Here is a 17,611-nt window from a genome sequence, read left to right as displayed (position 1 = left end):
AAATCTTTTTCCATCTCCAAGCGCCCATGTCTCAGTGTTGGGCTTACTGTGCATCAGGCTCACAATCTTGAGATGGAGGTTGGGTATCAGTAACATTTAGTTATTAGCAGATCAAGATTTCCTTAAGAATGCAGATCTCTCTGCTAAAAAAATGGTTGATTTTACATGTGATTTAATATGCAAACTCTTTATTTTGATAACTTTCCCTAAAACTGCAAAGGATAAAAATGAATATTAATTTTAAAAGCCCCATTTAAAAAATTGCCTTAACACTTTTTATATCATTATTATGGAACACTGTGAAAATTTTTCTACATTTTAGTTAGTACAAAAAAAGTTGAGATTTAATGAGTAGATTGATTGATTCAGTAAAGATGGGTTTCATTGGCAGTTCTGTTGATATTTATGGATGCCAGCATTGGCCCATCCCTTGACATCTTCAAATCTCAGTTTTCTACTTACAAAATTGTCATTACACCTGACAAATAGAAATGGCAAGCAATAGTATATATTGGAGTATATGAGAAAGCCATTTTGTGTAAACCTAATTCGGCCTGACCTTGTTTTTCCAAAAGGGCCTGACCATGGCCATTGAGCATGCATTGTATATCTGTTTTAGATAGTCCCTACGGCAAGAACAAAGGCCCTTGAGATAAAGGTACAACTTCCCTCCCCCTCCCAACGTTGGCATTTCCTTAAAGATTAAGCATTTTTCCTTAGGCTAGGAACTGATTGCTGCGCTCACCTGTGACCACTCAGCTCCAGACAACAGACTTGCTTCCTGCTGCGCCCGCTGAGATAAGAGACCCACTACCTGCTGTGTCCATCAAATGCTGTGCTGACAGGACAATCTTGTGGCTATTGTAAGAGGGACATTGCAATCATATGTGAAACATCCTCTTTGAGGGTATATAACCACCCTGTATACCCCCGCTTCTTTGGAGTGCTCCGTTCCTTTGTGGAAGGACTCTCCCGGGCCATGGTCCTCACATTCTAGCTCAGAATAAATCTCCCAAATTTTCATTTATAGATTGGTTATGGATTATTTTCATCGACACACCAAATAACCTCCCAATATTCTTTCCAGTTTTATCATTCAGTTTTCTTTAGGAAAAAAAGTATCTTTTTATCATATTCCTGTGGGAGAATAAGACTAATACTAATGTGACTATGCTAATATTGTCTTGAGTGAGTAGCAGAGGTTATTCTCAGAAAATCCTGCACAGTGTGCCAAAAAATAAAACCACTGTTATTTAGTGCTTGACTATTTCTGGGAAGAGGAGTGAAGGATGGAACTTATGAGGGCCAGGCAACTTGTGGAGAGATAACTAAAGACTTCAACCATATTCTTTATTATATTTTAAATTACATAATCCTATTGCTTTAGCTGGATAGGCCATCTGAGTGGCAAGAGGGGGCAGGAAAGAGCAAGTAAAACCCTGTATAAAATTTCCATGGATGGAGGGGACAAAGGCTGGCGTGAATACCTAGTTCAGAGTAGGAATGCTTCCATGAAGTGTCAGGCTTCCTCCTTGAAGAAGTAACTGCAAATTAATTTCTTAACCGAAATAATATTTGGGCAATGCAGTCACATATGGTTTTAAAGTTGTGCATTGTCTAATGGTGCTATGCAAGGGCACCTAAGATATAAATCATAGTCAGCTTTATTGTTTTAAGTATTTACATGCATAGGTGTATATATGTGTACATACATATTTAAATGTGTTGATTCCAAAGATAAGCAAATTTATAATTTTCTGATAGATAGTAATAACATGTCTAGTTTTTAAAAAGTCAATTTACTATGACAATTTTCCAACAGAGTAAAGTACATGTAATCTGTTTTGACATAATGAGGAACAAAGTTGGTAATCCAAATTTCCTGTTGATTTAATATCTAAAATAATCTGTATTTGAGGTACATATACAAAATCCTAATGTGCTTAGGACTACCCAGCACAAATAAATACTATGAATCTTCCTACATATTACTCCAAGGAGGTGCATTTTTGGATAGATGTACTGACTGATGAATATCTTTAAATTAGGGGGAAAAATCTGCTGGTTAAATTTGATATTCATATTGTAGTCCACATTGTCTGCCATTTGTTAAAAATAATGGCACAACTATTTTTAGTTGACAACTGTAAGTTCTTTATGACACAATTCACTGTGAATGACTGATATTCATTTACCAGCAATAATTCACACAGCAAACATTATGTGCGTGCATAATGAACTGCTAATTATAATGAAAGTTTTCATTACTGTTTTTTCCCTGAAATTTTATCAGTTCAAAATTACTAACTACTATTAATATGTAGCGGTCCTTAAAATACATTGTATTGAAAGTGTAACATAATCTAATATAAAATAATAAGTTATTATCTTCCTATTCTCTGGATACTATACCAATCCTAATTTTCTTCACAGTGATGTGGGTGCATCCCTCTGATTAAAGGTGGAGTACAAGAATATGTAGAAAAGAAAGAAAATTTGAAGACAAAGAGTAAAGACACTCTCAGAACACATTTTACAGCCAGGCAGCATAAGCAAGAGGTGGGTAAAGGATGATGGAAGACTGCCAGTATTTGGGACTCTATTATTGACTTTTCTTCTTGCTTCCTTTGCAACACTCTCTCTGTTTCGTTGACTGATTTGGCTACTTCCTCTCATCTCTTGCATGTAAGAATTTCCAAAATTCATCTCTCTATGCTTGTCTTTTCTCTATCTGAATTCTCTTCTCTACATTGAGATAGCTTGCATCATGCTAAATTCTCAGATATCATGCCCAAGGCTACAATTTTAATCCCGGCCTCACCCTGAAGATCCAGACTCTCATGTCCATCTTCCTGCTGGACTTAACTACCTAGATATTTCCTGGTATATCAAGCTAAACCTTTTAATAATTTACCATCTCCCCGCCAAGTCCTATAATTTTATTCTGTTGAGTGTCACTTATGTTAAATGCTTTGGATTTTTATTTGTTTCTCCTTGTTCTGCTTTCTCGTAAGTCACTGGTACCAAATCTTCTGAAATTTATTCTATGAAAGAAAATAATTTTCAAGGTAAAATATGTCCAAGCTACAAAGTTTTGAAAAATAACAGAAAATTCTTACAATTATTGTCTTGATTTTTATGGTTATGATTTCATTGCCTCACTTGCCTTCTACTTTCCTACTTTGTTCTTAAACACATTATTCACCAAATAGCTTTCTCATATTCCAAACTACTGTGCATTTCCGGCTTTAAAAGACTCATTCTTTCTTTTGTTTTTTTAAGGAAGATTAGCCCTGAGCTAACATCCATGCCATCTTCCTCTACCTTATATGTGGGATGCCTGCCACAGCATGGCTTGATAAGCAGTGCGTAGGTCAGCACCCAGGATCTGAACCAGCAAACTCCAGGTCGCCAAAGCGGAACTTGTGAACTTAACTGCTGTGCCACTGGGCCAGCCCTAAAAGATTCATTCTTTTGAAGTCTCATATTTTGAGGCTTGAAACTGAAGACCTCATTTTTCTCAGTGAGAAATCATAAACTCCAGGAAACCCTCAGATCTGCATAAGCAATTTCAATGGACTTCCTGCCAATTTCTTTTAGAAAATTGTTTCATTTAGCGTCATTTGAAAATGCAGTGTCAGTGGAATTTAAAAATTCTGGCTTTTGGGGTAAAATTTGCTTACAAAAAAAATTCATCCATTTGAAGAGTACATTTTGATGAATTTTGAGAAGCACATCTAGTTTTGTGACTAACAGTCTAATCAAGATACAGAATATTAGCATCACTCCAAAATTCTCCATGGCAATTTGTAATCAGTCCTTTCTTTTCTGCCAGCTTTCCCACCCCTGCAAACACAGGTCTGCTTTGCCTTGTTTGGGATTGCACAAAACATAACCAGGCTGTACATAGTCTTTTGTGTCTCACTTCCTTCACTCTGAATAATACACTTAAAGTTCACCTATGTGGCCGCATGACTCAATCATTTGTTCGTTTTTATTGTTAAATAGTATTCGATTTTGTGAAAATACTATAATTTGTATATCCATTTACATTGCTGGCCATTCGGATTTTTCATGTGTTTGGCTGTTAAGAACAAAGTTGTTATACACGTTCTTGTGCTGGTGTTTCACTCGGTCAAGATGGTGTCTGCTGAGTTTCTTCACTACGGTTTGACTATGCTTCTATTGTAATTGAAAAATATCTTATTGAGGCTACTTTATTACTATGTTCATTTCTATTTCTCCCCAAACTTTTACCTACTGATTCTAGCAAATCGCAAAATTGCTACTGTTTGCCTTATGGCACATTTGCATTACTTTCATTTCTCCTGAATTTATTAGTGGGAATTCTTCTATGAGCAAATCCATCGTTTGTCCAGTTACTTATTTATGCAACGATCTATTCATATCAGCATGGGGTTCATGACACTAATTTTATTCTTTGTGTCATAATCCAACATTACAACTATTTATTATTTTGCTCAAATTGTTTCAGTTTGGCTGTTGTGTCCTTTTGCCATGTCCCCCATCATTTTTTCAAGAACTTTGCTATTTTCTGGCACCACAATATATTCCAGGCTTATCTTGTATTTTCTCTGCTCAAATGCAGGAAACCAGCTATTTTTCCATAGAAACTTAAGTCTTTATTGGAGAATGGAATTTAGAAAGCAAGATGTGGGATTGAGTGTGCTCCTTTCTACTGAGGTGGCGCTGCTTCTCAGCCCTCTCAGCAGACAGAGCATGATACAGACGTATGTGTTCTACCTACCAATGCTCACACAGTTAGCTTTCTCTTTGTGTCTATCTTTGTCTGTCTGTCTGTCTATCTATCTATTTAACTATCTACCTATCTTTCTATCTATCTAAAAAACCACAAGTTCACACTGTTTTGTCCAATTCTAATAATACTACAGCTTCATTCTAGTCTTCCCTCTGTTCTTATGTATAAAACTTTCTTTGGCGGCAAGAAACCTCACTTATTATCTACAATACGTTTACTTATTTAAATAATCTTAACAAATGTAGCCATGGAATTTCTCACTCATGGCCCTGTGGGAAACAGATTTTTTTTAAAGATTGGCACGAGAGCTGACATCTGTTGCCAATCTTCTATTCTTTTATCTTCTTTCTCCCCAAAGCCCCTCAGTACACAGTTGTGTATTCTAGTTGTAGGTCCTGCTGGTTGTGCTGTGTGGGACGCCACCTCTGCATGGCTTGATGAGCGGTGCTGGGTCCCTGTCCAGGTCCGAACCAGTGAAACCCTGGGCCTCCGAAGCTGAGTGCACGAACTTAACCACTCAGCCGCGGGGCCGGCCTCTGTGGGAAACAGATTTACTAACTAGTGTACGTGTCCTATCTTTAGTCTTATTACGTCTAAATAAAATGTAGTTTTCCAATGTTACATAGGTTAGTTCTGCTGTTCTCTATCTCTGGAGAACCCTGAGTAATACACTGTGTGTGTTCCATTTTGGTTTCCTTCATATTCTGGTGATTTTAATTATTAATTTGTAATTTCGGGTATCTGAAATTATACTAGGGTTCCTGGGATCAAAGCAATACAAAAGGTACACTTAGAGAAACATTGCGTTCTTTTTTTCCTTACCACTATATTGCCCCATTCCACCCTTTCACACCCACTTCCTTGTAGGTAAACAATCTCTTTAGCTTGTGGATTACCCTTTCTGTAATGCTTTTGCACCAATGTGCAGATACCTCTCAATTTTCCTCTTCTCTTGCATTTTTCCATGAAGAATAGCGTACTATAGATTTCATTTTTGCACTTTTGTTTTTTTATATAACAGCATATGCTGGAGATCATTCCAAATCAATTCATAAAGATCTTTCTCATTCTTTTTATGGCTACATAGTATTTCTTTATGTGAATGTAGCATATTTTCTTCAGTATTCTTCTACTTAAGGGCATTTAGGCTATATCCAATATTTTGCAATTGTAAACAATGCTAAAATAAATAACCTGGTTCACAGGTATTTCTGTATTCTTGGAGGTGCATCTTTGGGGTAGAGTTTGAGAAGTGGGATTGCTGGGTCAAAAGATAAGCACGTATAGTTTTGTTAGTTATTGACAAATCCCCCTCTAGAACAGCTGTATTAATTTCTATTAATCCCACTTGTGTTGTATGAGAGGGGTTGCTTCCCCATAGCCTTGCCAACAGAATTTGTTGTCGTGCTTTTCCATTTTCTCCGTCTGATAGATGAGAAAAGGTATTTCAATATTATTTCAGTTTGTATCTCTTTAATTATAAATGAGATTGAGTCTTTTTGCAAATGGTTTATATGTGTTTGTGTGTGCACAAATACATACCTACACATACATGACTATTCACATCTTTTTCCCATTGTTCTACTGGGAAATGGTAGCAATTTGGGGAAAAAAAGATAAAATTAGATCTATGCATCACACCTTACATACTAATAATTTCCCAATTGATTGGAGACCTAAATGTAAAAAGAATGAAACTATACAAGTGCTAGAAGAAAACATGGGCGAATTCTTCTTTAATCTTGGTTTAGGAGAAAGCTTTCTAACTAAGATTCAAAATTCAGAGGAAATAAATATAAGAAAATAATTCATAAATTTTACCACATGAAAATAAAAACTTTTTTGCATAGCAAATAGTAGCATAAAAAAGTCAAAGGACAACTGATAAAGTAGGAGAAAGTATTGGCAAAATATACCACATCACTGAGTGGACGTGTTAGCTTGTCTGTGTTCTGATGGTGAGGAAGAGTTGTGAATTCTCCTATTTTATGGTTCTCTTTGGCCTTGTGGGAACTTAAGTTTTTCCACTCCTTTTTACCTTCACTACCCAACTGTCAAACATTTTTTCCCTCTTCATGTCCATTTTTCTCCACCAGAAGCTATGCATTTCAAAAAGTACTCCTTTATAGATGCCTGTCCCTTTAAATCATGCCTGTCTTTGCCTAGTGTCTGCTTTGTTAAATGGCATGCTCCTTTAAACCACGCACACTTTGAAATCTCTTCCCTGTAGTCCACGCTCTGATCTGTCTGAGAATTTTTCCGGCAGTTCTGGGGATGGGATGGATTTAGTATTTCTGGTGATCATCCCAAATCACCCTTAGGCCCCATTGCTAGCCTCTGTCTTCTGTCTTCCCCAGGGTTTTGCCCATTCTGACTTTGTTCTCCACAAGGCCTGGTGGCTGGCGAAGGCTAATGCAGAGACAGGAGAGAGTTCCTGCTGGGATTGGTGATTTTTCCCTTTTCACTCGCAGTTAGTTTGTACTTTCCTTTCCCCTTTCTTTCAGTCGTGCTGAAGGCATGATTTTGTGCAGGATTTAGTTATCCCTTCTTATTTTCTTATTTTTTGGGAGAGGAAATAAATTTAGGCATGTGGCTAGCTATGCTGCTGCCGCCTTTTCCTTAGCTGCACCTATGCCTGATAATTTTTTATTGGTTTTTAATCAAAGAAAACCAGAGCAGACAGAAGTTAAAGTGGTGAAGATATATTTTATTCAAAAACTATTGTAATAGGGAGAAAGAGACCTCAGTATAGAACGGGGCTCAATTCCAACTACAACAAGGAAAGGTGGGAATTCATAGCCAAGGAACAGAAAGGGGGTCAGTGGATGAAAAATTACTAAAGGGAAAGTCAGGCCTGAGGAGGGGATCCTGGCTAAACTGACTTTACATGTTGCTTGCTGAAGGCAGGTCAGGGCTCAGGGCAATCAGATAGCAAGAATGCGGGATGAGGAATTTGATCAGATATAGATGGGGTGTGGGAATTCTTGCGACTGACTTAGCCAGATTCTTGCTAGAACTGGACTATACAAGGAAGGACACAGAAGCCCAGGAATTGATGTCTAGTCAAAAGGAGAGCTCAGATGAGCCTCACCAAAGTTTGGTCAAGAAAAGAATCTTGTCAGTTTCCAAATAGTATTAATTTTACGTTAATAAGTGTGGGATTTTGTTGTATTCTTTTAAATAATGTGGAACTTTGTTCTTTCACATAGGTAAGTTATTTGAGATCAGTCTGGTCCTTTAAAAGCTTGCTTGGTTAGAGTGAGTGTAGAGCACTCTTCAGTTTGTGGTTAATTTGTCACCGCTGATGAGATGAGACCCTCTGAGGTCTCTCTCTGATGATGTGTATAACTAGGCCTCATCGCTCTGTCAACTCCGATCTCTATCTCCTTCACTGCTAGATTGGGTTTCTATTACCTCTCCTGAACTACAACTTGGAATTTGCCTCCAGGAAGGAAAATGGGGTCGTCATAGCGACCACCTGGTTTGTTTCCTTCTTTCAGGGGCCAGCATTATTGTCCCATATCTGGGAACAGTTGTTTCATATTTTTTGTTTGGTTGTTTAGCTTTTTTAGTGAGAGGGCCATTCCTGTAACAGTTAATCCTTTAATAACAGATATGGGCATCTTGATTCTTACCATAATGTTTATGTCAATAATACTCATTGTTCGAAGTTTATGACAAGGAACATGATTAAGGAAAATATAAAAGAACTTCATATATCTTAAATCTATAACTTTCTTTTGTATTCTTTTCAAGTAGGGCAGCTGTAAGGCCTGGGCCTTGCTGGCTCAGCAGAAACCCCCAGGTTCATTGCAACCATGTGTCCTTCTGGCTCCCTTCTGGACAGGCGGCCCAGCTACCAGGATTTCTAACGATCTGAGCCTGGCCAGCCCGGATCCTCCCTTATCCTGCAAGAAGAACATTGTGTGTTACAGGGACGCAGAGCCCCTCCATGTGAGCTACTCTTCCTAGGAACGCTGGTCGTACCAAGGACAGCCCTTTGGCAAGCATGCAGCCTTTGTTCCTCTGCCTGCTTAAGCAAGCTTCTCTCAAGGGGCGGTTGCAGGTGCACACTGCCGTCCAGCCAGCCACCACTGGACACTCTCCTGTAAGTAGGACCCAATAAACCTATATGTCTCGTTCGTGGTCTCTGGGTGCTTTCTTCGGTTTCTTGGCAAGACACCCCACTGCCCTAGCCCAGCTAGGCTTCCAGCCTAACAACACCTGCTTCATAACAGCTATCCTCAAATTCTTCAAGATAATCCCTGTGTCATATAAGAAAATGGCCTAATTTTTCTTGTATATTATGAGGAAAAAGAAATAATTTATTTTCCTTTGCCTTAATTTGAAAGCAGAAGACTATACTTTCAAAAAACATTGATTAGATGTTGATAAAAAATTTTACTTTCCACATGCTAACCATTTAAAAGGATCCAAGAAAAACTGAAGCAACTTTACTCTTGTCAATAATTAAATTAATAATTACCCTCTAGAAAATGTGGGTTTTAGAATATACAGGGTATATATAATACAAATATAGAATATAAAACATGTAGACATTACAATGTGCAAATTGAAACATACCTCATTTCTTCCCCAAAAAACAGATCATAACTTTTAAGTAATGACATGCATTTGAAATATGTTAACTGAATCTTCTAGTATGGTAATATATGTGAAGTAACATCACCATGAAGAGATATGATGCTTCTAGTCGAACAGATGGCATTAGTATGCATCTTTAAAAGCATTTGAGGTATAAAGTATAGCAACATTTTGTCAAAAGGATTTAGTGAACCTCAAAAATGTCGATTTGTAGAAAGATTCTACAGATTTCCGAGTTCTCTTGTTAATTACTATAGTTGGAAATTTTACAAAAAACAGCTTAATATTATTTATTTTGATGACTTAATTATCCTCTCCTTTCATTAACTTAAAAACAAGAAAGTGAAAATAGAACTGACAAAACGACCCTGAAAGTGCTTAGTCTGTATATGAAAATTTGACTTCTATGTGATTCTGGGTCTAAATTACTGCTAGATTTCCTTCCACATGGCAGTTATATCTATTTCCAAAGTAGCTATTAGAAATATTTTTGTAATTTAAGTGACTAATCTGAGAGAAATATATTTGACCTGCTAGTATTTCTCATTGCCTAGCTGTGATCTACCTGTTAGTATAACAAGACAACTGTCTTTAATATACTCTGTCATTCCTATGTCTTTGGCTTGTCACACAAACACTTCCAAATAGGCATAATTCTATCATACTAGGAATTTACCCTCTGCTATCTTCCTCAACTTCTACATGCACAACAACATATTTATTAACCACTAGGTGCACCAATTATCTTGCCATGACCTCAAAATATTATGCAATTTTATTTATTTAGGCTTTCAGCCTTTGGACTAGTTTTTTGTTAAACTTGTATTTCATCTTACTGTCCTCTTTTCTCAAAGTAGAAAAATCTTTTTATTAATAAAAAATATTTATATCGAGTTTTTATAAAATCCGGGAGCTATGATAAATGATTTATTTACAACTGTGACACAAGTGATATATTAGCTTCCATATTATACCAATAAAAGTGTAGGCTTCTGGTCGCACACTTTCTTATAATCCAAAAGCCCACCTAGGTATTTTTTCACTCTTTCTCCCTGGTAGAATTTCAAAGGAACGTTTATTGTGATTGATATCAGAAAGATATCTGGAAAATATCCAAGTATTGGTGCACTAAATAATACACTTCTGAATATTTCAGGGGTAAAGATAAATCAGCAAATGGAAATTGTAAAGTTTTTTGAACAGAATACAAATAAAAATACAATATAGCAAAACGTGGAGAATGTGCCAGCACATAGATTATAGAACTATCAGCACTATTGGAAGAGAAAAAAGATATCAAATCAGTGACATCAGTGTCCGTATTTAATAGTAGAAAAAAGAAAATAAATGTAAGCAGGCAAAAGGAAATAATACATAGCAGAGCAGAAAGCAATGAAACAGAAAACAGAAAAACACAATAGAGAAAATTCATGAATTTCAAAGCTGTTTCCTCAACACAATAGATGAAATCAATAAAACTCTAACAAGACTGATCAGAAAAAAAAAGATGGCACAGCTTACCACTATCGGGAGTGAAAGAGGAGACATCACTACTGATTTTACAGCAATTGCTACAATAACAAGTATATGTTATTAACAACTTTATGACGGTAAATGTGGCAACTTATTTAAATGGACAAATTATTATTATCATTACTTTAAAGAAAGCCAGACACTAGTTAAAGTGGTGAGGACAGATTTTATTTATTTATTTATTTTCATTTATTTATTTTTTGGGGAGGAAGATTGGCCCTGAGCTAACATCTGTTGCCAATCCTCCTCTTTTTGCTTGAGGAAGATTGTGGCTGAGCTAACATTTGTGCCAATCTTCCTCTATTTTGTAGGTGGGATGCCACCACAGCATGGCTTGATGAGCAGTGTGTAGGTCCATGCCCGGGATCTGAACCTGCGAACCACGGGCTACAAACACTAAGTGTGTGAACTTAACCACTACACCACCAGGCCAGCCCCTGGACAAATTATTTAAATGCCACAAACTCCTAAATGTAATTGAAGAAGGAAAAGATCATCAGAATAGTCCTATATTTATTAAGCAATTTAAATTTGCAGTTTAAAACTTCTCACAAGGAAAACTCCCAATTGCTTCATAAGGGAATTCTAAGAAATATATATGAAAGAAATATAGTCAATTCTTATGTTTCATTTCTTTATCTCTTTCTTTATTCATAACTCCCTCTCATGCCTTCTTTATATTTTTTGGTGATATTTTCTCCAGTATTTCTGAATTTGAAACAAAAGAGATAATTTTGTATATGAGGCTTTAAAGATTCATAGTATTCTTGTATCAAGCTGAGATCACAAGGTAAATAACCAGTTAATATAAACAGCATAATTATGCATAGCTCTAAATATCAGTTCACAGAAAAATGATCTAATATTTATCTTCTCTTTTATAATTTCTCACAAATATAGTTTGCCCCCATGAGCACTAAGAAAGCAATTCCTAAGGAAATATTTTTCTATCATACTGATTCCAGTAGCATTTAAAATGATTCTTTTCATTCTTTCTTGTCTTTGTAATTTTGCAAAGATGTATAAATTCAAGTCATTGAAAATATGCATGATTTATACCCAGTACATTCTTAATTTTCCAGCTCATTAACAATTTCTTTTTTCAAGACTATTTGAAACGGTACTTTTTTTGCTGGCCAATGAATTATCCTTAGATGTTCACATTTACACACACACACACACACAATCTTTTGTTCCATATTGAAACGTTTTTGAAAGAAACACTTTATTCTTAAAGCTCTACTGAAACGAAATATCCCTAGACTCTGCTATGACATTTGTCTACTTAGTGTTTGTTATTCTGTTGTTGTTGGGGGTGTTTCTTCAGGTTGTATAATTAAAAGCATACATTTGAGGATATATGACCCAGGCAGATTATATACGTACAATTACATTAGGAACCATTAGTGCTCTGAAAGTTTGAAGTTACTTTTGCTTGTAAATATTCTATATCTCTTTAGTTTATGTTTAAATGATGGAATTACAGCAAAATTGTACTCTTATTGAGAAATACATGAAGCGATATTATAAGCATGGTAAACTGCCATAAACCTGAGATAAATGTTCTTAAATCTGTTGCTTGGGCACAGAGCAAACTGATTATTGATACAAATCTGAAGAATTAACTTTTCACTTAGCCACTAGTCTTAAAATAGAGTTTATATTCTCTGGGAAAAAACAAAACAAACCAAAATCAGTGTTGCTCAGTCAACCCTTATACACAATATCTAATATCCAATTAAAAATTACAAGAAATTTGAAGGAGCAAGAAAGAGAATGCACAATATGTGGGATAAATTTAACAGGAACAAATTCCTCAAATAACTCAGATATTGCAACTAGCATAAAAAGACTTTAAAATAATTATAATATGTATATGATCAATATTCACAGGAAAAAACGGAAGGAATGAGAGAAAAGGCAGGAAATCCCAGCAATAAAATTAGAACCATAAAAAAGAAATATATTCTAGAATAGAGAAACACAATTTCTGAAATCAAAAATACATACAAAACTACAAAATGAACAGTATAAAAGAAAGAATCATTGAACTAGAAAAAGGTAAATTTTAATTATCCAAAATAAAGCCCCCCAAAATTTTAAAAAGACAATGACATGGGACCATATCAAATAAACTAAGGAAGATGTTATTGGAGTCTCAAAAGGAAAAGAGAGAGGACTGGGCAGGAAAATTATCTAAAGAAATAGTGGATGGAATTTTTCCAAAATTAATTAAAATGATCTATCTATAAATACAAATAGCTCAGAAAATCAAACAGTCACAGGGTAGTCCAATTACTAAGAATTAAAGATAAGGAGAAAATCTAAAATCAGTCATTAAAGAAAATATACACATAGAGGGGATTGACTATAATATTGACAGTGTTGAATTCACATGAACAATAAAAGCAAAACAAAACACAATGGAACTACATTTTTAAAGTACACACAAACGTACGTGCAAAAATGGAACTGTATTTGTGAAGTACACATAGAAAAGATTCTATATCCAGTTAAAATAATCTAAATTATATTTTCTGATACAGTAAAACTGAGAAAATTTGTTGCCAGCAGACTAATGCTGCAAGAAATGCCAATGAAATTCCTCAGCACTACACCAGTTCAACGTTTCAATTTACAGAAAGGATTGAAGTGGTAAATAAGTGGTAAAAAAAGTAAAATTAAATACAAAGATTACAATGTGCTCCTCAGCAACAAGTAAAAGAGAAATAAAAGTGAGAAAGAGAGAGAGAGAGAAGAAATACAGTTGAATATATGTAATATTTTATCATTCCCGGAGAAGGCAGGAAAGCAGAATTAAAAGAACAAGAAAGAGAGGGGATACTTATAAAAGTAGCAGATGATAGTTTTAAACACAACTATATGAATAATTACATTAAATATAAATGGATTTAAACACTACAATTAAAAGGCAAATATTTTCACAAATAATAAAAAAAGCAAGCTGTAACTATATGGTATTTATAAGAGATTAACTTTATATACACGCACAAATACTAAGTATTAGAAAGCTGGAGTGACGACGTTAATATCATACAAAGCTGACATAAATCAAGGAGTACTATCAGAGATAAAGAGGGACATCTCATAATGGTAGAAGGATCAATTCACCAAAGGCAGAAAAATTTTAATAGTAGAACTTCAAAGCACATGAATCAAAAAACGATCAAAATAAAAGGAGAAATATACAAATCTGTACTCACAATTGAAGGTTTTAACATCCTCTCAGTACTCGGTAAAACAACTAGACTTAGCAGATATTTAAAAATTACTCCATCCAACAACTGCAGAAAACACATTCTTTTTGAGTGTATATGATGCACAATAGGCTGGAAAAGAAAAATTTCTCAATAAACTTCAGAGGTTAAAATTATACAGAATATGTTTCTGACTACAACAGAGTTAAATTAATGATCCACAGCAAATAGTAATCTACATAACCTCACATAGTTGAAAATTAAGTAAAGACATTTTAAAACTTTTAGTCAAAGAAGAAATAACTGAAAACAAAAAATATTTCAAAACAAACATTAATGAAAACACAATATCAAAATTAGAAAAGTTTAAACTCAATGATCTAAGCTTCCATCTCAAGAAGACAGAAAAAATAAGATGAAAGTAAACCCAAATAAGTAGGAGAAAAGACATAATAAAGATTAGAAATCACTGAAATAGCAAACAGAGAAAGAATAGAGAAAATCAACAAAGCAGAAAAGTGGTTCTTTGAAAAGATTAGCATAGTTCATACACTCTTAACAAGCCTGTTGGAGAAAAATAGTCAATCAGTAATCACTGTCAGGAATGAAAGCAAATAGTACAATGATCTTATAGATATTAAAAGGATAAAAATATTATGAACAATTTTATGCCAATAACTTTGACAGCATAGATGAAATGGTTAAGTTTCTTAAAAATTGCAATTTGCTGAAACTAACTCAAGAAGAAAGACAGGCTGAATAGCCCCATATCTGTTAGAGACATGAACTCCAAAGGGAAATCTTTCTGCAAAGAAAATTTTTTGGCCTAGATGGCTTCACTGGTGAATTCTATCAACTGTTTAAGAAAGACGTACAGTCTTAAACAAACAAACAATAAAAACGAACAAACAAAAACTCTTCCAGAAAATAGAGCAAAAAATCTTTCCAACTATCTTTGTGAGGCCAGGATAACTCTGACCCCAAACTTGGCAAGAATGTTACAAAAAAGATTACAAACACATTTATTTTATCAGCACAAAACAAAGTTTTATAAAATCAAATTCAGCAATAGAACATTCAGAGTTAGATTCATTTATTTATGAAAAATTTTCCAAAAATGTGCCACAAAAATACTTGCACAAGAGTGTTGTAGTACTTTATTCATAGTGGCAAAATCTTGCAACCAACCCAAATTTCCATCAACAGGGAAGGGATAAAGGATTTGCAGCAATAAAAAGGACCAAGATGCTGATGTACAGAAGGATGAGCCTCCATAACAGTATGTTCATCAAAAGAATGAAGACAAAAGAATGCAAACTGCATGATTTCATTTATTTGAAGTTCAAAGATAGGAAAAAGCATGTTTTGATGATAGAAATTAGAATAGCGTTTTCTTGGGAGAGTGGAGAATGGCTGGAAAGACACACAAGGGCATTTTGGTGAGAGCGATGTTCTCTATCTGCTGGAGAGTGTTGGTTACACAAGTGTACACATGTTAATATTCCTTGTGTTAAATCTTACGATCTGTATATTTTACCATGTGCAATTATATCTTACGGAAAACGGTTCCTGCTTTAGATGTAATATATGTGTGAAAAACCATAGCATGGACATTTTTTTTTATCGTGTTTGCCTTGTGGAATTTCTCTGAAGTCATTGACAGTAACAGTTAATAAAGGGCTAAATGATAACAGCAGACACATAAGTGCTGACTTATGAGACACAATTGAACAACAAGAGTTGGTAAACAAAAGGCCAACTATCCTTTCTTCTTGGTTCATGATAATGCCAGATCAACAACCTCAGGCTAATTTAACTTTGCCAATCTATACCCAAGAATATCTTTAGATTCTGACATATTTTAGATTGATGGATGGCTAAGTTCATCATTTGATTTCCAGTTGGACAGTTAATGATATTAACTTCAAATGAGTACATTTATAATTATTGGAACTGAAATTTTATCCCTGATTTGCAAAGAGATAATACATATTTTTCTCTGTATAATTTGAAATTTAAATATGTAGCTCAAGATTAGAACAGCTCACTTTGCTCTCATATTCATCTCCCCACAAAAAAGTAAATTACTTTGTAGTCTATAACTGGTCTGATTTTATTCTGATGACAGAAGGAACAAAGCAAAACAAATTTAACATTGGGAAATCAATGTGGCTCTACTGTTTAAAGCAAAGGGCATCATGGGTATATTATTTTGAAAATTTAAAATTCACATTATAATCACGGTTGCTTCTCTGCCTTTCTCTTTTCTTCCAAGCAGGTGCACCATTACCTTCTTCCTTCCATGCTGGTATCTGGATAGAGAGAGAAGCTTCTACCATCATCACCACCTTTATCCCCAACACACACATACACACAAATCAACACACTGGTTTATAAGCGAAAACTGATACCGAGCCTGAAGTGAGTTTGTTCACCTGTTGTGTAGCGAGCCAATCTCTGACAGCGGGGGTGGTGAAAGAAAGCAGGAATTTTATTTTTGCACAGCGCTGAGCAAGGAAAGAGGGCAGCTAACGCTCAAATCCCAAACTCCCCGAAAAGCTAAAAGGAAGGGTTTTTATTTGGGGTTTTAGGCAGGGGAGGGGGAGCATATGGCCTTGCTGGTCGGAGCTTTCCCACCAGCCTGTCTTCGGCCTTGAGACTACTTGCAGAGAGGAGGAAGCCTGTGACCTTGCTGGTCAGCAGCTTTCCCACCAGTCTGTATCTCTTTGTGGGGAGGAGATAGTCCAGGTGCTTGTCCTTGATGGTGTCTGTCTCCACCCAGGATAGTGTATTCTATCCTCCAGAGAGTAGGCAGGGAATGAGTGTTTTGGTTTTAACCCCATATATGCTGGGTTTAACGTGGGGAAACTGATATCAGGGTCGGTATCAATACATTTTACCAACTGAATCTTCCAAGACAGCATACCCAGCAGACTGAATGTTCAAGGCTGATTTATAGTGGACGAGGTGAGCCTGCCCAGTAATTAAGTTGGTTAAGTCTTAAGAATAACACGAACTGGACATATTGTACATTATATTACTTCCAGAATTACTATCTTTGCATAAGTCAGTTTGAGGGGAACACAGCACTCTGTAATTACTTGAGAGGATTATTTTTAGCATAATAGAGAGTGTAAAACTGAATTGATGACATATAATGGTACATTTTTATTCCAAGAAACAAAAGGATAAAAAATGCTAATGCCACATCCATCCATTTAATTTCATAAAATAATTTGGTGCTTCTGGTAATTTAGCTGTAAAAAATAATTTATTCTGTAAAAAATAATTGCTTCAAAATAACTTCATTGTTGAATTTCCTATCAATTAAATATAAGTTAATTTTGAAAAAAGAAACAAAATTTCTCTCTCATAATTATGCACCTTGTGATTCCATGTTTCCACATTAAAATAATTCTTATATATTTAAGCCAGTTAATCCTCATTATGTGTGAATACAACCATTCCTTTATCT

The 17,611-nt window shown here is 35.2% G+C and overlaps 1 long non-coding RNA gene across 2 annotated transcripts in view; it reads right to left on the bottom strand.

The window, feature by feature from the left end:
* Positions 1-16,677, bottom strand: part of LOC139041461 (uncharacterized) — a 95,639-nt gene extending 78,962 nt beyond the window's left edge. For both annotated transcript variants that reach the window (XR_011496648.1, XR_011496647.1), the window contains exons 1-2: positions 16,572-16,677; positions 14,143-14,268 (exon numbers count right to left, since the gene is read on the bottom strand). This is a non-coding gene — a long non-coding RNA (uncharacterized lncRNA). The remainder of the gene's footprint in view (positions 1-14,142; positions 14,269-16,571) is intronic.
* Between the last annotated feature and the right edge of the window lie 934 nt (positions 16,678-17,611).

This window comes from Equus asinus, chromosome 21 (assembly GCF_041296235.1).
Source record: "Equus asinus isolate D_3611 breed Donkey chromosome 21, EquAss-T2T_v2, whole genome shotgun sequence".
Classification (NCBI taxonomy): domain Eukaryota; kingdom Metazoa; phylum Chordata; class Mammalia; order Perissodactyla; family Equidae; genus Equus; species Equus asinus.
Note: the sequence above shows the minus strand (reverse complement) of the source record. Positions and strands in the feature narration are given on the sequence as shown.